This window comes from Chiloscyllium plagiosum, unplaced genomic scaffold (genome assembly GCF_037043375.1).
Source record: "Chiloscyllium plagiosum isolate Xiang-an unplaced genomic scaffold, Cpla_swu_hap1 HiC_scaffold_5, whole genome shotgun sequence".
In the NCBI taxonomy this organism is placed as follows: Eukaryota; Metazoa; Chordata; class Chondrichthyes; order Orectolobiformes; family Hemiscylliidae; genus Chiloscyllium; species Chiloscyllium plagiosum.
In genome coordinates this window covers 83,819,071-83,845,093 of record NW_028270143.1, presented here as the reverse complement: position 1 = coordinate 83,845,093, position 26,023 = coordinate 83,819,071, and positions in this window count along the sequence as shown.

Here is a 26,023-nt window from a genome sequence, read left to right as displayed (position 1 = left end):
TTTAAGCCTGGGGCAGATCAGCTATAATCTTGTTGAATGGTGAAGCAGGCTTGAGAGACTGAATGGCCTGGTTCTGCTTCTATTTCTTATAGTCTTATAAAAATATGAGAGCAAGTCAGAAGCTTGGAATCCTGCAGTGAGTAACTCACCTCCTGACTCCTCAAAGCCTGTCCGCCATCCACAAGGCATAAGGCAGGAGTGTGATGGAATACTCCCCACTTACCTGGATGGGTGCAGCTTCAGCAATACCCCAGAAGCTTGATACCACCCAGGCCAAAACATCCCATTTGATTTGCACTTCAACCACAGACATCCACTCCCTCTGCCATTGGGGCTTAGTAGCAGCAGTGTGCACTATCTATAAGGTGTGCTCCAGAATGTAATCATGGCTCTTTAGACAGCACCTTCCAAACCTGCAGTCACTACCAACTAGAAGAACAAGGGCAGCAGATTCCTGGCAACACCCCCACTTGCAAGTTCTGCTCCAGGACACTCACAATCCAAACTTGGAAATATATTCCTGTTCCTTCATAATGAAAATCCTGGATCTCCTTCCAAATGGACTGCAGCAGTTTAAGAAGGCAGCTCACCATTACCAAAGACATGTGATGTGATTCATTTTCTGGAGAGACAATATAACAAAGAGTATGAATCCAAAAGGGGTGCAGGCCTGGATGTAGACATACATAAATCATTGAAGCTTGCAGATCAGGTTGAGAAAGCATGTAGCATCCAGCACTCTAACAACAGAGGCATTGATGATAAAAAATAACTTATGGCAAACTTGCATGAAACATTGACTTCGCCTCAACATGATGATTGTGTCCAGTTCTGGGCACCATACTTTAGAATGGATGTGAAAGCACAAGACAGTGTGGCAAGGATTTGGGATGAGGAGCCTTCATATTGTCAATAGCTTAGAGAAGCTAGGCTGTTCTGCTTGGAGAAGAGAACAATAAGAGGAATTATGATCGACTTGTGATAAAGGCAGGGACCTGAACCAACTAGTCAAGGATAAATGTTTCCCTTTGGTGGAAGGATCAAGGACCGGGGCACAGATTCATGGTGATTGAAAAAATATAATAGTGGCATGAGAAATACTTTTTAATGTAGTGAATGCCTAAGATTTTGAATGCACCGTCTGAGTGTGGTGGGACTTTCAAGGCTTTCATTCAGGGATTTCACGGAATTGTATGAAGAAAAGTGACTTGCAGGATTATGGACTAAAAGCCGGGGGTGGGACTAACTTCCAGAGAGCTAACACCCACATCAATGACCAAATGACCTCCTTCAACATTGTAACCATTCTATTAAACTGTAACTGATTAACTCTGATGATATTAAGAGCATTTACTGTTAAATATCTCAAAAATATATGATAAAATACACAGAATAAATGCAAGTATGCTATGAGACTGTAGTACCTTTGAGTAAATTTTTAAAGGTTACTGAAAGCCCAGGAATCCATTAATCTGGAACACTGCAACACTCATATTATTTCATGTAGACTTTGCATCACTTGCCATCTCTTATGATTTTAATGATGCTTCATATAACCTTTTGGATGTTGTTTCAGTATTCTGAGGTTGCCACTTACTTTAACAGTTTCTGGCTGCCTCACATGACAGAAAGAAAGAAATATTACAGAGGTGTCTTGAAAGTGCTTCATAATAGGACAAGAATGGATTTTATGAACCAATTAGGAACTGTTGCTTCCTCAGCAGCATGAATATAACTTTATTTTGTTACTTTAATAGACCCATAACTCTTATGAAAATAGATATCTCCCATTAAATAAAATAGAAATTTTCCAGAGCAATTAGAAATGGACAATGAGTGCTGGCCCAGCCAGCATCACTCACTTCCCATGAATGACTTAGAAAAACTACCTGCTGTTAGGGTCAATGATAATACGTATGGGTACCAACAGCCTTGATAGTGATATCCATATCCTGAGAGAGAATTCAACTTTGAATCTCTACACAAGATGAAAGTGGTTAAAGGAGAGACATACACACTGAGTTTTGAGAAGATTTGTAGCTCAGGTTGAGGTTCTGGATGTAAGTTTGCTCGCTGAGCTGGAAGGTTCATTTCCAGACATTTCGTCACCCTACTAGGAACATCTTCAGTGGGCCTCTGGCGAAGCACTGTACATGATTCCTGCTTTCTACTTATATGTTTGGGTTTCTTTGGGTTGATGATGTCATTTCCAAACATATAAATAGAAAGCAGGAATCGTGTACAGTACTTTGCCTGAGGCCCACTGAAGATGTTCCTAGTAGGGTGACGAAACATCTGGAAATGAACCTTCCCAGCTCAGTCAGCAAACTTACATCCAGACATACACAGTAATTAAAAACCTCTCTGACTATTATTGATCCATTGCTGAAATAACAAGTATGTTTTTGAATGTTGCAAATGACAAAGAATTATGCTGTACTTGTTCATATTCCCTCGATACCATTGAAAGCAAGGTACTTGGGTTGGTCCAGCTGTGACTTACAAACGTTAGGCATTACACTTTTTGAAATTAGAATATGTAACATAATGAATGTTCACATGATCACAAAATAACACAGATGTGAAGGGCCACTCACCAATTTAACTCATTAGTTAATAGGGTCCACCTTCCAATAATTATCACAGTTGGGTTTTTTGTTATCTCGTTAATCAACATCCAGCAGTGTGGAAAACCTATGTTAGAATAAGTAAACAGGTGTTAACAATACACTTAAGTGATCAGTCATTTGGTCTGCTGTTAAAGTATGGTGTTAACTTAAAATACACCAAGTTTGATAATGTTCTTTTTTTAGATTAGATTCCCTAGAGTGTGGAAAAGGGGCATTCGGCCCAACAAGTCCACACTGACCCGCCGAAGAGCAAAACACCCAGACCCATCTCCCTCTGACTAATGCACCTAACACTCTGGGCAATTTAGCACGGCCAAGCCACCTGACCTGCACACCTTTGGACTGTGGGTGGAAACCCACACAGGCACAGGGAGAACATGCAAACTCCACACAGACAGTCACCTGAGGCTGGAATTGAACCCTGGTCCCTGGCACTGTGAGGCTGCAGTGCTAACCACTGAGCCACCATGCCATCCTTGTAACATTAAATATATATAAGTATGGAGGTGAGCTTGCTGAGCTTGAAGGTTTGTTTTCAGACATTTTGTCACCACACAAGGTAACATCATCAGTGAGAGTATGTGGTGAAGTGCTGGTGGTATGTCCTGCCTCTCTATTGATAGGTCTTGGATTTTTAAAGTGGGTGATATCATTTCAGGTTCTTTTTTTCAAGGGAAGGTAGATAGGGTCTAAATTGATGTGTTTATTGATGGAGTTCTGGTTAGAATGCCATGCCTCTAAGAATTCTCATGCATGTCTTTGTTTCGCCTGTTCTGGGTTGTATGTATTGTACCAGTCAGATCCCTTGGCATCACAGTAGCCCACAAACCTACCAACAAACCTAAACAGTGACTAATGAACCTTAAGGATCCATTAGATACTACCAGCAAAACTTATATCATTTACAAGATACCACGCAAGAACTGTAAAAAACGCTACAGCAGACAAACTAGCAAGAACCATGCCACCAGAATACATGAACACCAACTGGCCATCAAAAGACTTGACCCACTATCACTAGTTTCCATACATACAGAGAAAGAAGGACACCACTTTGACCGGGACAAAATACACATCCCAGGACAGCTTAAACAAAGACATGCATGAAAATTCTTAGAGGCATGGCATTCTAATTAGAACTCCAGCAATAAACACATCAATTTAGACCCTATCTACCTTCCCTTGAAAAATAGAACCAGAAATGGCATGACCCACCTTAAGAAACCAAGACCGATTGATGGAGAGGTGGGACATTTCACCAGCAATTCACTAGAGATGCTCACTGATGATGTTACCTAGTACGGTGACAAAATGTCTGAAAGCGAACCTTCAAACTCAGTGAGCTAACTTACATTCTTATCATCAACTTGAGCTACAAATTTTCTCAAAAATCATTAAATGTTTATGATATAGTTGGTATATTTCATTATATTTTCTGATGTACAGAGTGTACACAATTGACATGCACTGAACAATTGTAGGTTTGACTGACCTATAAGCACTACCAAAGAAATGTAGCCAGTGATTTGGCCAGTCACTTCAAGTTATGTTGACAAACAGGTAACAGCAAGTTTGAGGGAGCTTGTCATTCAGGGACATGCAACATGTGGACAATTTAGGAAACAGCCCTACAAAAATCTATCAATTCCTGAGGCACTCTTGCTTGAATGTTAGACATTAATTGCAGCCTCAAGTTAAAGCCAGTCAGTGCTGAGCCTCAAAAGACAATGAGAGCCTGACCTTGGTCAGGCCTGGAAAGGCATGTGGGGAACCTGTCAAATAATTCTTAGGAACAGCATTTGTCTGTTTGATCAGTAAATGGCATTTACAATATTGCTGAACCGCCTTTTTCAGTTTGATTTGAATATCCAAATCAGGAAAGTGTGAATATGGAGGCAGAATAGATGAAAGATATTTTAAAACAAAAATGCATTGATACTCTCGAGTTATATTGCTTTAATAAAGCACATGGCTGAAACAAAAGCTCTATAAAAACGTGATACATAACAATTAAAAGCTTCATTATCATGCCAGTTACACTGATACTTAGAATGACTCCCGCTGTTACCAAGTCCTTAATAAGTACACTCACTCTTTATATTCCTTCCCATGAGACATTTAATTAGCACACTGGAATTTAACTTGTTTCTAAATGAAAGATCTTCCATTCTCCCACTATCAAGATCTCAATGTCTCTGAGAATGCTAATTTATCTCTCTGTCTGTTTATAACAATCAGTGATCACCATTCCCTTTGGGCATAGCTAATCTGCTAAACAGTCATGCCTAAGGAGACACTGCAGATGTTGGTTAGCTCAGTTGGCTGGATGGTTGGTTTGTCTCTCCACTCTGCAGACACCCTGCCTCTATTCCTGATGAAGGGCTTTTGCCCGAAACGTCAATTTTCCTGCTCCTCGGATGCTGCCTGATCTGCTGTGCTTTTCCAGCACCACTCTAATCTAGCCTCTGGTTTGCAGCATCTGCAGTCCTTGTTTTTACCTTGTAATAGAGTTATACCAACTGTGTGAGTTTAATTCCTGCACCTGCTAAGGTTATGATGAAGGTTCCACGTTATCAACCCTATCCCTTGCCTGAAGCTTACGTTACTGTTGGTTTTACTTTCTGACCTTTGAAAGAGAGGGGCTTTGGTAATTTTACTTTTTATGCATTCTCAGCTCTTCTACAAGAGTTCAGAGTGGTAAGGGATTATTTTAACCTCACAAATGTGTTTGTAGGTGGCCTCAATTTTAAGTGCTCACACTCACTGGCCAAAAACAAGATGCTAAAGGCATTCAACTTCCTGGCATTTCTGGTCAGGCCATTTATCAAGAGTATGGAATTTTTGTTGGTATACCTCTGGCTCTAACTGTATGCACTTAAAATAGCCTGTCTGGCTGCTTCATAGATGATTCCTTAGGCAAGGGGAAGTAAACTTCATGAGCTATACCTGTCAGCCTGCATAGCAACAATTGTGTCAATTGTCTGATTGTCTACTTTAACTGCTGTTGTAAGAGACCATTATTTTTTTACTTAGAACAATAAACTGAAATACCAGCAGAGTTTTATAATTAGAAAAAAACAGTGTTGCATGTTTTTTGAGCTGTGCAATACAATGCTGTATTTTGAAGCAGCAAAAGAGAGAATTCAAGACTGGTTGACACAGAGAATCCTTTGAGTTACGGGAATTCGGCCTGACAGTAGTGTTCTAATTGATTGAGCTGCATGGTGTTAAAAAGTTGCAAGTATCTGCAGCGGGGAGAAACATTTGGAGCCTGCAAACAGAAACAACCATCCCTTTCTCTCTCTCTCTTTCGCTTTGAGAAGAAGAATGAAAACCAAGGTATCTTAAAAGAAAGATTTTTAATAAAAGACGTGGATTTACTTGACCAACCATCAAGTTGAAGAATCACCATTACCCTGTCATGATTGCGAGAAGAAAAAGAACAATGCAAAAATAACTTTCTAGTTTTTAATCTGGAGTTTTGATCTTTGGCTTTTTTTTTAACCGGTCTATATTCGTTTTCCACCCATAGTATCTGTGTTAAACTGTTTGTCTTTTGTCTGTCTTCATCATGATTGAGCGTGAGTTTAAGTTCTATAGCAGTAGATTAAAAATCTTTTCTTTTCTCTGATTTTGTTGGAGATATTGATATTACAATAAATAGAGTTATTTCACAGTGATTGATGAAAACTGTTATAAATTACTTTTGTCCATAATAGCAGTCAGTCAGGGAAACTGATTGTTTTAGTGGTTTCATTTACACATTTATACTTTATTGTGATAGGTTGTGGAGTAGTGTTGCATGATTAACAATGCACTTTTCTCAGTTAAATTGTGATACTATCCAAAGAGCTGAAAAACTTCTACCTTTATTTTATCAAACTTTGGGGTCAAATTGAAGATCATGAATACTTCAGTCCTTGAGTTTGGGATAGATAGGCCTCCCTCGACAGAGCTGTCTGCATTAGCACAGGTACACTCACAGCTGTGTGTTCTTGCATGTGCTTAGTTAGATGGCACTGGGTGAAGAGCACATTATGAATGAGCAGGAGGAGATGAAACAAGCAAGTGAACTGTGGAACATGTTCCTGAGAGGGCAAGGGACAAACAGCCATTCTCAGTTTAGTACAAGTGCCAGACCTCAGGATTAACTGGAAAGGGACTGTATCTATATTCCGTATACTACTACGGTCCATGGCTTTAAGTACAACAGTTCAGCATTAAGAGAATGGCTGACCTCATGGAGAATCATATGTGATAACTCTCAGAATGGAATGCCAGAGCAGGAACTGACATACACAGAGTGTATGTCGTACTCTGTAATATGTTACAAATTTCTTCATGGGATGTTGGCATTACTAGCAGAGGCAACCTTAATTGCCTAGCTTATTTCCCTGGAGAAAGAGCTGGTGAGCTGTCTTTTTTAGCCACTGCAATCCATGAGGCTTGCATACATCCACAGTACTGTTTAGTAGGGAGTTCCATTATTTTAATAAACTAATAAAGGAATGATGATATAGCTCCAAGTCAGGATGATGTATGGTGGTGCTTGGGGCTGGTGCATCTGCTTCCCTTGACCGTCTAGATGGTAGCGGTTATGAAATTGGAAGATGCTGTTGAGGAAGGCTTGGTGGGTTATTGCAGTGCACCTTGTAGGTGGTACATATTGCTTGGGAAAGAGTCTTCAACTGTTTCTGAAAATCACTTGGAGTAAATCAAATTGACTAAAACCTGGTATCTGTGATGCTGGGGATCTCTGGAGGAGGCTGAGGTAGATCACTCAGTTCAGATTTCTGACTGAAGATCGATGCAAATGGGTCAGTCTTGTCTTTAGTGCTATATTCTCCCATTTTTGAGTACAGGGAGATTTGTAGGGCCCTACTTCCAGTGAGTTGTTAAATTGTATACCAGCATTCATAACTGGATATAACAGGTCTGTAGGGCTTAGATCTTATCCATTGGTTCTGGCATTGCTCAGCACTATTATATGCATTTTCTGCTGTTTGGAATGCAAGTCGTCCTGTTTGGTAGCTTCATCAAGTTGACACCTCATTTTTATATATGCCTGATGCTGTTCCTGGAAAGCCCTCTTGAACTTTTCATTGAAACAGGGTTGATGGCTTGGTTTGAAGATAATGGTAGGATGGGACCTATGCTGGGCAATGAGGTTGCAAATTGTGGTTGAGTAGAATTCTGCTGCTGCTGATGGCCCACAGCACTGTACAGATGCCCAAGTTTGAGTTGATAGATTTGTTTGATGTCTATCCCATTTAGCATGACCTTAGTGCTACACAACATGATGGAGGGTATCCTCAAAGTCAAGACTGGACTTCATCTCCAAGATGCCTGTATAATGGTCATTCTGACTGATACTGTCATGGACAGATGAATCTATGGCAGGCAGATTAGTGAGGCCAAGTTCAAATAAGCATGTCCTTTTTGTTGATTGCCAATTTATGTCATTGTTACAAAATAAGAAATCTCATCAAACTGCAGCTACTGAGAATTCTCAACATTACACCATTCTGCCTCCTTAAAAGTGATCTATTCACTTCTCTGATTTGTGAACAATGCATTTTCTTTCAGGATAAAATGTATGGGTTTCCTGCTGAAGGAATTATTGCAACAATAGAAAGTTAAGAAACTCTATTACCTTTACTTCATCCAATAAATGTTTTGAATTTGATGCAGTTGGCAGCAGGAGAAGTGTAGAGGTTGTGATCGGTAATATTTGGAAAATTATTTTCTGAAGAAAAGGAATTGGGAAGCAAACTGAGCACCAATTAAGCAGCACGTCTTGGCTATACATCAGTGTGGGAGTAACAGCAGGGTAACAGAATGAAAGTAATCACAACGGGAAACCATTAATTCAGAAATTGAAAAAAAATACTTCAAGAATCACCCGGTGTATAATAAATAATTACTGAGAATGAGAAGGCCACTTTAGGGACAATCTAAATGATTTCCTAAAAAGAAATGTCAGAGCGATTTGACTGAATATTTGAAAGGGTCACTAGTTCTCTGGATGATGGCAATTCAATAAAAATTATCCACTTTATTTTCAAAAAGTTTGTGGCAAGGCACTGTGTATGGAAGTTTCTTTAAATGATAGAAGCTTTTGGCAGAAGTGGTCTTACACTGCAGGGGATTGCAGTAGAGAACAATGTTTGGGCATGGACTATGTCATACCTTCATTTATTTTTGAAAAAAATTTTAAAAATACGATGCATGAGGGCAGTCTGTGGTGTTGGCTTCAGTAGATTTAAACAGTTGGTCTATAATAAACGTTTTGCAATATTCTCCTCAAGGAACTGCAATATTAAAGCTGGACAGTATATGAGACAGTGCATTTGATCAGTCCTCCATTTAAACCACAGCTTGCAATCTCTCTACTGCCCCACAAACTGCAGATTTCATCATAAAATACCAAATATGTATATCCTGTTCAGAGGGAAGAATTAGACCTAGGTTTTCAACATGATGGCAACGGGTAGCTGAGTGGTTAGACCTGTTGCCTCATAGTGACAGAGACCTGGGTTCAACTCCACTCTTGGGCAACTGGCTGTGTGGCGTTTGTATGTTCTTCCATTGTCTGTGTGGGTTTCTGCTGGGTTCTCTGGTTTCCTTCCATTGCCCACGAATGTGCAGCCTAGGTGGATTAGCCATAGTAAATGTGGGGTTACAGGGATGGGGTGGGTCTGCGTGGGATGCTCTATGGAGGGTTGTTGCAGACTTGATAGGCCAAATGGCCTCTACCTACACTGTATGGATTCCTCCGTGGCAAAAAATGGCTGAAGTTGTGAATTCCAGGTCACATCTGAAATCTCCATTTTGTAGGGACAGGACTGGGGACTGAGCATAGCTTGCATAAGCCTGATTCCCAGCAGCCAATACTTCATATAACCAGCTGTCTACACTGAAAGTGGATTCTGGAATCCCTGGTCTCTGGAAGTCAGAGTGTAAAAATTAGGCCAGGTAAAAGCACGTCTGTTCTCAGACCATTTCTCTTGGATAGTCAGAGTATGCCTTTGGGCAGCTGAAGGAATCCTGCGAACCACAACCACTCAGCAACAACCTGCTTAGTGATACCGAGTTTAGGTTTTGTCAGGGTCACACAACTCCTGATCTCATTACAGCCTTGGTTCAAACATGGACAAAAGAGCTGAATTCCAGAGGTGAAGTGAGAGTGACAGCCCTTGACATCAAGGCCACATTTGACCCAGTCTGGCATCAAGGAGTCCTGGAAAAGCTGGAATCAATGGGTGTCAGGGGACAAACACTCCCCTGGTTAGAGTTATACCTGGCACAAAGGAAAATGGTTATGGTTGTGGAGGGTCAGTCATCTCAGCTCCAGGACATCTCTGCAGGAGCCTCTCAGGGAAGTGTCCAAGGTCCAACCATCTGCAGCTGCTTCATCAATGACCTTCCCTCTGTCATAAGGTTAGAAGTGAGGATACTTGCCAACGTTTGCACAGTGTTCAGCACCATTCGCAATTCCTCAGATATTGAAGCAGTCCATGCTCAAATGCAACAAGATCTGGACAATATCCAGGTTTGGACTAACAAGTGGCAAGGAACATTTGTGCCACACAAATGCCAGACAATGACCATCACCAATAAGAGAAATTTGACAGTATTGCTATCTATGAATCCCCCACTGTCAACATCCTTGGGGTTACCATTGACCAGAAACTGAACTGAACTCACCACATAAACACAGTGGCTACAAGAGCAGGTCAGAGACTAAGGATACTGCAGCGAGTAACTCACATCCTGACACCCAAATTCTATCCACCATCTACAAGGCCCAAGTCAGGAATGTGATGGAATACTCCCCACTTGCCTGAACGGGTGCAGCTCCAACAATACTCAAGAAGATTAACACCATCTAGGACAACTCAACCACATGATTGGCACCACATCTACTTACATTCAACCCTTCCACACCAGCTCTCAGTAGCAGCAGTGTCTACTATTTACAAGATGCACTGCAGAAATTCATCAAAGATCCTTAGACAGCACCTTTCAAAACCACGACCACTTCCATCTAGAAGGACAGGGGCAGCAGGTACTTGAGAACACCAAATGCAAGTTGGCCTCCAAGCCACTCACCACTCTGACTTGGAAATATACCGCCGTTCCTTCACAGTCCTGGAATTACCTCCCTACTGGCATTGTGGATCAACCCACAGCAAGTGGACTGCAGAGATTCAAGAGAGCAGCTCACTACCACCTTCTCAAGGGCAAATAGGATGGGCTATCAATGCTGGCCAGCCAACCATGCCCAAGTCCCACAAATGAATAAAAATATAGAATTTAATCTCAGGGCAACATGGGAGTGAGGTTTCAGGTATAAAGGCTTAGCTGTCGAGAAGTATGAAAAGGTGTCACAATGAGAGCTCTTATCTCATTAATGTACAATTTGCAATATAGAATTTTAAATAATCCAAATGCATTTTTTCATGTGCATGGGTGAAGCTTCATAGAATTACATAATGCAGAAGAGGCCCTCATGTCTTTACCACTAAAAAAAACGACTACCTCGACTAGTCCCACTTTCCCACACTAGGCCCATAGTCTAAAATGATATGACCATTTCAAATATTCATCTGTACTTTTTAAAGATAATGAGGTTATGTGCCTCAGCTGCCCTCTCATTCCAGATGCCCATCACCTTATTAGTGAAAACATATTTCCTCAAATCCCCTTTAAACCTCCTGCCTTTCACTTGTCAAATATTCATCTGTACTTTTTAAAGATTATGAGGTTATCTGCCTCAGCTGCCCTCTCATTCCAGATCTGAAAATGTGTTGCTGGAAAAGCGCAGCAGGTCAGGCAGCATCCAAGGAACAGGAGAATCGACGTTTCGGGCATAAGCCCTTCTTCAGCCCTTCTTATGCCCGAAACGTTGATTCTCCTGTTCCTTGGATGCTGCCTGACCTGCTGCGCTTTTCCAGCAACACATTTTCAGATCTGATCTCCAGCATCTGCAGCCCTCACTTTCTCTCTCATTCCAGATGCCCATCACTTTATGAGTCAAAACATATTTCCTCAAATCCCCTTTAAACCTCCTGCCTTTCACTTGTTGACACTTGTGGTGCTCTATGAGTTGGCGTGGGAAAGGGTAATGTGTGGAAGTAGGCATTAATTTGGTAATGGAATTTGAAGGACCATGCCAATGGATGGTTTAGGGATATGAGGCAACATAGAGATGGGTAAAGGGGAATAGAGTATCTTGGATAAGGCATTCTGAGTGTGAGGGGGCAAGTGGGAGTGAGGAACTGGAATTTCTCTAGTATCTATATGCCTAACCTGGGATTGAGGAGTGGAGCCTCACATTCGGCAGTGAAAGGATCTCCAGATCTTTTAGAGTGTTTCTTTCTAAAGGATTATGACCACTGCTACAAAACTCTAACTAAAGCAAATGTATTTGAAGGGTATATTCACAGGATAATTCTTACTACAAAAAAACTCATTATTTGCAATACCTTAGTTTGATCTCAGTTGCAATACTGTATCCAGCTTTGATCAGTTCATATAATAAAAGTATTGTGACTTTGGAAAGGACAGAAACAAAGGCATAAGATGAGATCTCAGTTTAAGAGGGCATGATGGAAAGAGACTTTTCAGGTTTCTGGAAGGTTTACTTGTGTTTTGCTTCTCTAATGTTGTAAGAGATGGAAAGATCAATAGAAAGTGTAAATAGAGTCATAGTCATAGAGATGTACAGCACAGAAACAGACCCTTCGGTCCAACTCGTTCATGCCAACCAATATCTCAACCCACTCTAATCCTGCCTGCCAACACCTGGCCCTTATCCCTCCAAACCCTTCCTATTCATAACAAGAAATTATTTCCTCTAAGGCAGGCAATTAATCAAAGTTTGTGCGAAGATTTGTAGCTCGGGTGCTCGTTGTTGTGGTTCTGTTCGCCGAGCTGGAAGTTTTTGTTGCAAACGTTTCGTCCCCTGGCTAGGTGACATAATCAGTGCTTGGGAGCTTCGCAGGAGGCTCCCAAGCACTGATGATGTCGCCTAGCCAGGGGACGAAACGTTTGCAACAAAAACTTCCAGCTCGGCGAACAGAACCACAACAGCAGGCAATTAATATTAGAGCTGAATAGTTCAAGGTCTGGTGTAAGGTGTGTGATATATACACCATTTACTTTAATGCTTGGATTTAGAATTAATGGCATCTGGCTATTGATGTAGAAAAGTTAGTTTAACATTTTCATGAAAAGAATCGCCCAAAGAAATGTAATCAGATCAAGTTTCAAATTTTATATCACAAATATTCTAAGAAATTATCAATATTTTGGGAATAGAATGATTTATAGCTTCTACTTATCGCCAACAATCTCAAGATGCATTGGAAAGACATTATCAAAGTTTCCCTGATTATAGCTTTTTGTCAAGGATATACTCATGATTGAACTAAGAGAATTCCTTTGCTTCTATTTACTATTAAGGTTGCTCCAAAAGTACCCATAAAATGTCATTCTTTTGAACTACAAATTGGACATGAACTAAGAAGACCTCTTTAATTAAATTAAGGAAAAGTTGATGAACTAAACTACAGATGCTTCAGGCTATGTTTCAAATTTTAGACAAAACTGACCGACACATGGGAATTGGCCAAAAGCATTGAAGGTACTCACCAATGAATCTAGAGGAGATAAATGACCAAAGTTTGACATGTTGTTGCTAGAGGCAAAGTGTTAGTGTTGTTCCTGGGGAACTATTGAAAGCAAGGTTCAATGGACTTTTTCAAATTAAAAAGAAACTCAGTGATGTGAATTATCAATAGATAGAATCCCTGCAATGTAGAAGCAGGCCACTCAGACCATCGAGTTCACACTAACCCTCTGAAGAGCATTTCACCCAGGCCCAACCCTCTATGTAGTGAGCACTTCAGACAGAGGAAAGAATCAATGATTGTATCTGTTAATAAGTTGAAAAGGTATTATGAAATGGATGATAGTTGTGAAAAAGTGTATTATTGGTAATGAGAGAACTTGGAATTTAAATACAAATGCCAGAACAATTGTAGAATGAATCAGAATTTGAAACTTCAAAAATTGACTACAGCAATCAGACGACATAATACAGACGTACTTGAAATGTTTGGAAGCATCAAGTTTTATCTTCCCGAATACCTGTTAAAGTCTAGAAAATCTATTACAAAATTATAAATCTATTTGCGGGAATAGGCCAGGAAAAGTGGATTGAGCAACATATGCTGTTTAAGTTGGGATGTGTTTTACATATAAAATAAAATCTTCACAAACTCAATTCAAACTCTAAGTGAAGGAAAGGATCAAGTTCATGACAAAAATGACATTATTGAACCAACTCATACTGGTGTGAGTGAAATAACTCCCCAGAGGCCGATATCTCATTACCAAGTCACCCTTTATTTACCAATGGAGTGTCCTTGACACTGGTCCAGCTCCCACAGAACCAGCTCTCAGAGTGAATCAAACTTTTGACACTCCTATTTATTTTTTTTAAGATTATTTCCTTGAGGCATTTGCAATAGCGCTAGTTTGTGATGCAGATTAACTCCAACGGCATGGGTTCAATTCTTACACTGGCTAAGGTTATTGAAACAACTTCACAGAGGCCCGTATCCCGTCACCAAGTCTCCCTTTACTTACACGTGTAGAGTCCTTGACACTGATCCAGCTCCCTCAGAGCCAGCTCTCCGAGTAAACAGAACAGCTGACACGCCTGTTTATTTTTTTTTATATAAACCCCCACACTACTGCCTAACTGCGGTAGTGCTTATTTTTTCCCCAGCACCCATGTTGTGTGTGCGCAGGTGTGAGACACAGTGACAGACTCAAGGTGCACGGCTTTTTATTCAAATTTACACCACAAGGAAGAAAGGAAACACCCGAGTGGCCAGTGACAAGCACTGTCCTTCTTATCAAAGGGCAATGCTGTGTGATCAAACAGTGAAGGGGAGGGCAGGGATTAAATCAAAATAGAATTGGAGGGGGAAATAATGCACCCCACTCCCTGCAACGACTACCTCTTCCTGAACTCCTCCAGGGTGTTGGTGGACACCGCGTGCTCCTTCGCCAAGGACACCCGGGCCCTAACGTAACCGCGGAAGAGGGGCAGGCAGTCGGCCCTAACGACCCCCTCCACGGCCCGCTGCCTGGACCTATTTATGGACAGTTTGGCCAGGCCCAGGAGCAGACCCACGAGGAGGTCTTCAGAACTGCCCTCCCTCCTCCGTACTGGGTGCCCAAAGATCAGGAGCGTGGGACTGAAGTGCAGCCAAAAACAGAGGAGAAGGTTTTTCAGAAAATCAAAAAGGGAGTGCAAACGCCCACACCCAATATACACGTGGTCCACGGACTCCACAGCGCCACAGAACAAGCAGTTGGGCTGGGAGTCCGTGAACCACCGCAATCTGCGGTTGCAGGGGACTGCTGCGTGCAGCACCCTCCACCCCAGATCCCCGAGAGAAAGGGGGAGGACTCCCACGTAGAGAGCCCTCCACTGGGGATCCCCACCGCCCGGTGGCAAATGGGCATGCCAAGGCGTGTCCGGACGGTGGATGAGGGAGAAGAGGTGGACGGTGTGCAGCAGCAGTCGATACAGGGCCTCTCTCTTCACCTCCCTAAACAAAACAAAATTAAAATTTCGGAGGCGGCTCAGGTTGTGGGGCACAGGCTCCCGCGGGAAGTACGGGACCTTGGGGCCAATGTGAAATTCCGTCCGGGCTGGGGTGAGCGCGGACGGGATCCCACCGCACACCTGAGCGTCCTCCAACTGGTGCACTATATCGGGTCCGAGCACCGCCGTTTTAAGGCGTCGGATGGCGGTGGCCACGTACTGGACGTCTACCGCTGCCCTGCCTGCTATGTCCTGCGGCAGCGTCCAGCCCAGGCCCCCGGCACCCAGCACGTCCCCGACCCTGGTCACCCTCGCCGCCGCTGCTCTCCCCTCCGACAGCCACTCGAACCCGCGAGTACGGAGGTGCGGATTCCTGAGCAACGGCTCCCTGACGACAGCCGCTACTCCAGCCAGAGGGTAGGCGCGACGTGATTCGACCATGTTCCAGACAGTGATCAGGTCCTGGTAAAAGACAGGCAGCGTCTTGAGGGCGACCTCCAAGCCGTCACGGTCGACGAACAGGAGCTGCGTGTCGTAGTTGAGGTTACGCACCTGGCGGAAAAAATACGTCGCCAGGGCGCACCACCTAGGAGGAGGCTCGACGTAAAGGTATCGCCGCAAGGTCTGAAGGCGGAACGTCGCGACCTGGGTGCGGACGCACACCAGCGACTGACCGCCCTCCTCAATAGGGAGACTCAGAACCTGCGCGGCGACCCAGTGCATCTTTTTGTCCCAGAAGAAATCGACCAATGTTCTCTGGATGTCAGCGACAAAGCCAGGAGGAGGGACCAAAGTGACCAGCCGGTACCACAGCATGGCGGCCACCAGCTGGTTTATGACCAGCACTCGACTCCTGTAAGATAGCACTCGGAGCAGTCCTGTCCAGCGGCCTAGGCGAGCCGAGACTTTGGCCTCCAGCTCCTGCCAGTTGGCCGGCCAGGATTCCTCAGCCGGGCCGAGGTAGACCCCCAGGTAGAGGAGATGGGTGGTACTCCAGCTGAACCCCCGTAACTCCTCCGGCAGAGAGTCCACCTGCCACGGGCCGACCAGTAGTCCGGAACATTTGGCCCAGTTGATCCTGGCGGAAGATGCCGCCGAGTACACGGCCTGGCACTCGCGCATCCTCCCCAGGTCAGCCGGGTCGGTGAAAGTGAGGAGCACGTCGTCGGCGTAGGCCGAGAGGACCACCCCCGTGCCCGCGCCGCGCAGAACCAGCCCCGACAACCTCCTCCGCAAGAGGTGCAGGAAAGGCTCCACGCACAGGGAATACAGCTGGCCGGACAGGGGGCAGCCTTGACGCACTTCTCTCCCGAAGCGGAGGGGCGCCGTCAGGGACCAGTTAACTTTAACCAGACACTCTGCGGCGGCGTACAAAAGTCGGATCCGGGCGACGAACTGCGTCCCGAACCCGAATGCCCGCAGAGTCCCGAGCAGGTACTCGTGATCGACCCTGTCGAACGCCTTCTCCTGGTCGAGAGACAGGAAGGCGCTCGGCAGACCAGCCCGTCGACAGAAATGGATCAGGTCCCGGACCAGGTGGACGTTATCGTGTATCCTCCGGCCCGGGACCGTGTAGGACTGGTCCGGGTGAATCATGTGGGCCAGCACGGAGGCCAGGCGAGAAGACAACACCCTGGCGAAGATTTTGTAATCCGTGCTGAGGAGGGAGACCGGACGCCAGTTCTTCAAAGAACGAAGGTCCCCCTTCTTTGTCTGCAGGACGATGACTGCCCTGCGCCAAGAAAGGGGCAGCAGTCCGGCATTTAGGCACTCCCCCAGGACCTGTGCGTAGTTGCTCCACAGGACGTCCCAGAACGCCCTGAAGAACTCCACAGTCAGCCCGTCCAGCCCCGGGGTTTTGCCCCTCGAGAGCCGGTCGAGGGCGCCGGTCAGCTCCTCTAAAGTGACGGGAGCATCGAGGTGGTCAGTGTGCAGCAGCAGTCTATACAGGGCCTTCCTTTTTAGGTCTTTGAAAGAAAGAAAATTAAAATTTCGGAGGCGGCTCAGGTTGTGGGGCACAGGCTCCACTAACCTGTTTATTTATTTTTTATTTATTTTTTATTTTTTTATTTTTTTTCCCCAGCACCCATGGTGTGTGTGTGCAGGTGTGAGACACAGTAAATGACACAAAGTGCACCAATCTTTGTTCAATTTCCATCACCAGGAAGATAGGAAAACACTCAGGTGGCCAATGACAAACACTGCCCTTCACAGCAAGGGACAGTGCTGTGTGATCAAAACAGTGAAGGGGAGGGTAGGGACTAAATCAAAATAGAATTGGAGGGAGAAATGATGCACTCCACTCCCTGCGGCGCCCACCTCTCCCTGAACAACTCCAGGGTGTTGGTCGACACCGCGTGCTCCTTCTCCAAGGACACCCGGGCCCTAACGTAACCGCGGAAGAGGGGCAGGCAGTCGGCCCTAACGACCCCCTCCACGGCCCGCTGCCTGGACCTGTTGATGGCCAGTTTGGCCAGGCCCAGGAGCAGACCCACGAGGAGGTCTTCAGACCTGCACTCCTTCCTCCGTACCGGGTGCCCAAAGATCAGGAGCGTGGGACTGAAGTGCAGCCAAAAACATAGGAGAAGGTTTTTCAGGAAATCAAAAAGGGAGTGCAAACGCCCACACCCAATATATACGTGGTCCACGGACTCCACAGCGCCACAGAACAAGCAGTTGGGCTGGGAGTCCGTGAACCACCGCAATCTGCGGTTGCAGGGGACTGCTGCGTGCAGCACCCTCCACCCCAGATCCCCGAGAGAAAGGGGGAGGACTCCCGCGTAGAGAGCACTCCACTGGGGATCCCCACCGCCCGGTGGCAAATGGGCACGCCAAGGCGTGTCCGGACGGTGGATGAGTGAGAAGAGGTGGACGGTGTGCAGCAGCAGTCTGTACAAGGCCTTTCTCTTCACCTCCCTAAACAAAACAAAATTAAAATTTCGGAGGCGGCTCAGGTTGTGGGGCACAGGCTCCACAAACCTATTTATTTATTTATTTATTTATTTTTCTTTCTTAGTGGCCAGTGACAAACATTGCCCTTCACATCAAAGGGCAGTGCTGTGTGATCAAAAACAGTGAGGGGAAGGGTAGGGACTAAATCAAAATAGAGTTGGAGGGAGAAATGATGCACTCCACTCCCTGCGGCGCCCACCTCTCCCTGAACAACTCCAGGGTGTTGGTGGATAACGCGTGCTCCTTCTCCAAGGTCACCCGGGCCCTAACGTAACCGCGGAAGAGGGGCAGGCAGTCGGCCCTAACGACCCCCTCCACGGCCCGCTGCCTGGACCTGTTGATGGCCAGTTTGGCCAGGCCCAGGAGCAGACCCACGAGGAGGTCTTCAGACCTGCCCTCCTTCCTCTGTACCGGGTGCTCAAAGATCAGGAGCGTGGGACTGAAGTGCAGCCAAAAACGGAGGAGAAGGTTTTTAAGGAAATCAAAAAGGGAGTGCAAACGCCCACACCCAATATAGACGTGGTCCACGGACTCCACAGCACCACAGAACAAGCAGTTGGGCTGGGAGTCCGTGAACCACCGCAACCTGCGGTTGCAGGGGACTGCTGCGTGCAGCACCCTCCATCCCAGATCCCCGAGAGAAAGGGGGAGGACTCCCGCGTAGAGAGCCCTCCACTGGGGATCCCCACCGCCCGGTGGCAAATGGGCACGCCAAGGCGTGTCCGGACGGTGGATGAGGGAGAAGAGGTGGACGGTGTGCAGCAGCAGTCTGTACAGGGCCTTTCTCTTCACCTCCCTAAACAAAACAAAATTAAAATTTCGGAGGCGGCTCAGGTTGTGGGGCACAGGCTCCACCAATCTATTTATTTTTTTCTTGGTTTTTTTTATTTTTATTTTTTTTTATTTTCTTTTATTTTTTTTTTAACCCCTACACTACCACCTAAGTGTGGTAGTGCTTATTTTATCCCCAGAACTCATGGTGTGTGTGTGCAGGTGTGAGACACAGTGGAAGACACAAAGTGCACCAATCTTTATTCAATTTCCACCACCAGGAAGATAGGAAAACACCCGGGTGGCCAGTGACAAACACTGCCCTTCACAGCAAGGGACAGTGCTGTGTGATCAAAACAGTGAAGGGGAGGGTAGGGACTAAATCAAAATAGAGTTGGAGGGAGAAATGATGCACTCCACTCCCTGCGGCGCCCACCTCTCCCTGAACAACTCCAGGGTGTTGGTCGACACCGCGTGCTCCTTCTCCAAGGACACCCGGGCTCTGACGTAACCGCGGAAGAGGGGCAGGCAGTCGGCCCTAACGACCCCCTCCACGGTCCGCTGCCTGGACCTGTTGATGGCCAGTTTGGCCAGGCCCAGGAGCAGACCCACGAGGAGGTCTTCAGACCTGCCCTCCTTCCTCCGTACCGGGTGCCCAAAGATCAGGAGCGTGGGACTGAAGTGCAGCCAAAAACAGAGGAGAAGGTTTTTCAGGAAATCAAAAAGGGAGTGCAAACGCCCACACCCAATATATACGTGGTCCACGGACTCCACAGCGCCACAGAACAAGCAGTTGGGCTGGGAGTCCGTGAACCACCGCAACCTGCGGTTGCAGGGGACTGCTGCGTGCAGCACCCTCCACCCCAGATCCCCGAGAGAAAGGGGGAGGACTCCCGTGTAGAGAGCCCTCCACAGGGGATCCCCACCACCCGGTGGCAAATGGGCACGCCAAGGCATGTCCGGACGGTGGATGAGGGAGAAGAGGTGGATAGTGTGCAGCAGCAGTCTGTACAGGGCTCTTCTTTTTATATCCCTAAACAAAACAAAATTAAAATTTCGGAGGCGGCTCAGGTTGTGGGGCACAGGCTCCCGCGGGAAGTACGGGATCTTGGGGCCAATGTGAAATTCCGTCCGGGCTGGGGTGAGCGCGGACGGGATCCCACCGCACACCTGAGCGTCCTCCAACTGGTGCACTACGTCGGGTCCGAGCACCGCCGTTTTAAGGCGTCGGATGGCGGTGGCCACGTACTGGACGTCTACCGCTGCCCTGCCTGCTATGTCCTGCGGCAGCGTCCAGCCCAGGCCCCCGGCACGCAGCACGTCCCCGACCCTGGTCACCCTCGCCGCCGCGGCCCTCCCCTCCGACAGCCACTCGAACCCGCGAGTACGGAGGTGCGGATTCCTGAGCAACGGCTCCCTGACGACAGCCGCTACTCCAGCCAGAGGGTAGGCGCGACGTGATTCGACCATGTTCCAGACAGTGATCAGGTCCTGGTAAAAGACAGGCAGCGTCTTGAGGGCGACCTCCAAGCCGTCACGGTCGATGAACAGGAGCTGCGTGTCGTAGTTGAGGTTACGCACCTGGCGGAAAAAATACGTCGCCAGGGCGCACCACCTAGGAGGAGGCTCGACGTAAAGGTATCGCCGCAAGGTCTGAAGGCGGAACGTCGCGACCTGGGTGCGGACGCACACCAGCGACTGACCGCCCTCCTCAATAGGGAGACTCAGAACCTGCGCGGCGACCCAGTGCATCTTTTTGTCCCAGAAGAAATCGACCAACGTTCTCTGGATGTCAGCGACAAAGCCAGGAGGAGGGACCAAAGTGACCAGCCGGTACCACAGCATGGCGGCCACCAGCTGGTTTATGACCAGCACTCGACTCCTGTAAGATAGCACTCGGAGCAGTCCTGTCCAGCGGCCTAGGCGAGCCGAGACTTTGGCCTCCAGCTCCTGCCAGTTGGCCGGCCAGGATTCCTCAGCCGGGCCGAGGTAGACCCCCAGGTAGAGGAGATGGGTGGTACTCCAGCTGAACCCCCGTAACTCCTCCGGTAGAGAGTCCACCCGCCACGGGCCGACCAGTAGTCCGGAACATTTGGCCCAGTTGATCCTGGCGGAAGATGCCGCCGAGTACACGGCCTGGCACTTGCGCATCCTCCCCAGGTCAGCCGGGTCGGTGAAAGTGAGGAGCACGTCGTCGGCGTAGGCCGAGAGGACCACCCCCGTGCCCGCGCCGCGCAGAACCAGCCCCGACAACCTCCTCCGCAAGAGGCGCAGGAAAGGCTCCACGCACAGGGAATACAGCTGGCCGGACAGGGGGCAGCCTTGACGCACTCCTCTCCCGAAGCGAAGGGGCGCCGTCAGGGACCAGTTAACTTTAACCAGACACTCTGCGGCGGCGTACAAAAGTCGGATCCGGGCGACGAACTGCGTCCCGAACCCGAATGCCCACAGAGTCCCGAGCAGGTACTCGTGATCGACCCTGTCGAACGCCTTCTCCTGGTCGAGAGACAGGAAGGCGCTCGGCAGACCAGCCCGTCGACAGAAATGGATCAGGTCCCGGACCAGGTGGACGTTATCGTGTATCCTCCGGCCCGGGACCGTGTAGGACAGGTCCGGGTGAATCATGTGGGCCAGCACGGAGGCCAGGCGAGAAGACAACACCCTGGCAAAGATTTTGTAATCCGTGCTGAGGAGGGAGACCGGACGCCAGTTCTTCAAAGAACGAAGGTCCCCCTTCTTTGGCAGCAGGACGATGACTGCCCTGCGCCAAGAAAGGGGCAGCAGTCCGGCATTTAGGCACTCACCCAGGACCTGTGCGTAGTCGCTCCCCAGGACGTCCCAGAACGCCCTGAAGAACTCCACAGTCAGCCCGTCCAGCCCCGGGGTTTTGCCCCTCGAGAGCCGGTCGAGGGCGCCGGTCAGCTCCTCTAAAGTGACGGGAGCATCGAGGTGGTCGGTGTGCAGCAGCAGTCTTTACAGGGCCTTCCTTTTTAGGTCTTTGAAAGAAAGAAAATTAAAATTTCGGAGGCGGCTCAGGTTGTGGGGCACAGGCTCCACAAACCTGTTTATTTTTTATTTATTTATTTTTAATTTTTTAATTTTTTTTTCCCCAGCACACATGGTGTGTGTGTGCAGGTGTGAGACACAGTGAATGACACAAAGTGCACCAATCTTTATTCAATTTCCATCACCAGGAAGATAGGAAAACACCCGGGTGGCCAGTGACAAACATTGCCCTTCACATCAAAGGGCAGTGCTGTGTGATCAAAACAGTGAAGGGGAGGGTAGGGACTAAATCAAAATAGAATTGGAGGGAGAAATGATGCACTCCACTCCCTGCGGCGCCCACCTCTCCCTGAACAACTCCAGGGTGTTGGTGGACACCGCGTGCTCCTTCTCCAAGGACACCCGGGCTCTAATGTAACCGCGGAAGAGGGGCAGGCAGTCGGCCCTAACGACCCCCTCCACGGCCCGCTGCCTGGACCTGTTGATGGCCAGTTTGGCCAGGCCCAGGAGCAGACCCACGAGGAGGTCTTCAGACCTGCCCTCCTTCCTCCGTACCGGGTGCCCAAAGATCAGGAGCGTGGGACTGAAGTGCAGCCAAAAACAGAGGAGAAGGTTTTTCAGGAAATCAAAAAGGGAGTGCAAACGCCCACACCCAATATATACGTGGTCCACGGACTCCACAGCGCCACAGAACAAGCAGTTGGGCTGGGAGTCCGTGAACCACCGCAATCTGCGGTTGCAGGGGACTGCTGCGTGCAGCACCCTCCACCCCAGATCCCCGAGAGAAAGGGGGAGGACTCCCGTGTAGAGAGCCCTCCACTGGGGATCCCCACCGCCCGGTGGCAAATGGGCACGCCAAGGCGTGTCCGGACGGTGGATGAGGGAGAAGAGGTGGACGGTGTGCAGCAGCAGTCTGTACAAGGCCTTTCTCTTCACCTCACTAAACAAAACAAAATTAAAATTTCGGAGGCGGCTCAGGTTGTGGGGCACAGGCTCCACCAACCTATTTATTTATTTATTTATTTATTTTTTAAATCTTTATTCAATTTCCACCACCAGGAAGATAGGAAAACACCCGGGTGGCCAGTGACAAGCACTGCCCTTCACATCAAGGGACAGTGCTGTGTGATCAAAACAGTGAAGGGGAGGGGAGGGACTAAATCAAAATAGAATTGGAGGGTGAAATGATGCACTCCACATCTTCTGGTTATTCTTTTTTACAAAGTGCACCAATCTTTATTCAATTTCCACCACCAGGAAGATAGGAAAACACCTGGGTGTCCAGTGACAAGCACTGCCCTTCACATAAAAGGGCAGTGCTGTGTGATCAAAACAGTGAAGGGAGGGCAGGGATTAAATCAAAATAGAGTTGGAGGGGGGAAATAGACACTCCTGTTTATTTTTTTTTGCACCTTTTTTTTTTTTGTTTTCTTCCCACACTACCGCCTCAGTGCAGTAGTGCTTATTTTATCCCCAGCACCCGTGGTGTGTGTGTGCAGGTGTGAGACACAGTGAAGGACACAAAGTGCACCAATCTTTATTCAATTTCCACCACCAGGAAGATAGGAAAACACCCGGGTGGCCAGTGACAAGCACTGCCCTTCACATCAAAGGGCAGTGCTGTGTGATCAAAACAGTGAAGGGGAGGGTAGGGACTAAATCAAAATAGAATTGGAGGGAGAAATGATGCACTCCACTCCCTGCGGCGCCCACCTCTCCCTGAACAACTCCAGGGTGTTGGTGGACACCGCGTGCTCCTTCTCCAAGGACACCCGGGCCCTAACGTAACCGCGGAAGAGGGGCAGGCAGTCGGCCCTAACGACCCCCTCCACGGCCCGCTGCCTGGACCTGTTGATGGCCAGTTTGGCCAGGCCCAGGAGCAGACCCACGAGGAGGTCTTCAGACCTGCCCTCCTTCCTCCGTACCGGGTGCCCAAAGATCAGGAGCGTGGGACTGAAGTGCAGCCAAAAACAGAGGAGAAGGTTTTTCAGGAAATCAAAAAGGGAGTGCAAACGCCCACACCCAATATATACGTGGTCCACGGACTCCACAGCGCCACAGAACAAGCAGTTGGGCTGGGAGTCCGTGAACCACCGCAACCTGCGGTTGCAGGGGACTGCTGCGTGCAGCACCCTCCACCCCAGATCCCCGAGAGAAAGGGGGAGGACTCCCGTGTAGAGAGCCCTCCACTGGGGATCCCCACCGCCCGGTGGCAAATGGGCACGCCAAGGCGTGTCCGGACGGTGGATGAGTGAGAAGAGGTGGACGGTGTGCAGCAGCAGTCTGTACAAGGCCTTTCTCTTCACCTCCCTAAACAAAACAAAATTAAAATTTCGGAGGCGGCTCAGGTTGTGGGGCACAGGCTCCACCAACCTATTTATCTTTTTTTTTTTTTTTGTTATTTTTTTAGCACCCATGGTGTGTGTGTGCAGGTGTGAGACACAGTGAAAGACACAAAGTGCACCAATCTTTATTCAATTTCCACCACCAGGAAGATAGGAAAACACCCGGGTGGCCAGTGACAAGCACTGCCCTTCGCATCAAGGGACAGTGCTGTGTGATCAAAACAGTGAGGGGGAGGGTAGGGACTAAATCAAAATAGAATTGGAGGGAGAAATGATGCACTCCACTCCCTGCGGCGCCCACCTCTCCCTGAACAACTCCAGGGTGTTGGTGGATACCGCGTGCTCCTTCTCCAAGGACACCCGGGCTCTAACGTAACCGTGGAAGAGGGGCAGGCAGTCGGCCCTAACGACCCCCTCCACGGCCCGCTGCCTGGACCTGTTGATGGCCAGTTTGGCCAGGCCCAGGAGCAGACCCACGAGGAGATCTTCAGACCTGCCCTCCTTCCTCCGTACCGGGTGCCCAAAGATCAGGAGCGTGGGACTGAAGTGCAGCCAAAAACAGAGGAGAAGGTTTTTAAGGAAATCAAAAAGGGAGTGCAAACGCCCACACCCAATATACACGTGGTCCACGGACTCCACAGTGCCACAGAACAAGCAGTTGGGCTGGGAGTCCGTGAACCACCGCAACCTGCGGTTGCAGGGGACTGCTGTGTGCAGCACCCTCCACCCCAGATCCCCGAGAGAAAGGGGGAGGACTCCCGTGTAGAGAGCCCTCCACTGGGGATCCCCACCGCCCGGTGGCAAATGGGCACGCCAAGGCGTGTCCGGACGGTGGATGAGGGAGAAGAGGTGGACGGTGTGCAGCAGCAGTCTGTACAAGGCCTTTCTCTTCACCTCCCTAAACAAAACAAAATTAAAATTTCGGAGGCGGCTCAGGTTGTGGGGCACAGGCTCCACCAACCTATTTATGTCTGTCAGCCAGGGCTCCCTGATTGGACCAGATTAACATCCCCAATCAGGGAACTCATGTTCTATGAGATCCACCTGGCTGACCTAATTATAATCTGTACATCCCTCCCCTTCTGAGGGAGACATAGGCCCGTTTTGTTTTGGTGGCTCCTTCTGGGGTGTTTTACCACTGGGTCAGGTTCCTCCAACTCTGTCTCTGATACACGCGGCATGCAGTAGCTTGCCTCTTGCACTCGGAGTATCTCGGAAGAAACTTATTCTCTTATTCAGGTGGTAAAGGCAGCATGACATTGATAACCAACCATGTCCATCTCAGATTCTGAGGTACCTTCAACACTTGATGGAGAAGGAGGACCCATGGATTGCAGAGCAGTCGCAAAGGCTGTCGAGGAGCCCGGCACTTTTTGCTGCCGCAGTTTGCAAATTTGCAGCTTTCATATGGTCCATGTGCTTGTTCAGGACTGTTGCACTGACCCGAATTTGGTCTGGAGACTTCTCCCCATTAACAACTCTGCTGGAACTACTTCTGCAGTTGCACGAGGGGTGGTCTGATAATCAAATAGGAACAGGGACAGAATGGGATATCTAGTGAAACTGTAGGCTGTTTCATTAAGCCTGCTTTCAAAATTCGTACTGTTCTTTCTGCCAAGCTATTGGATGGTGGATGGTATGGTGCTGAGCTTATATATGCAATACCATTTTAGTTTAGGATGTACTCAAATTCC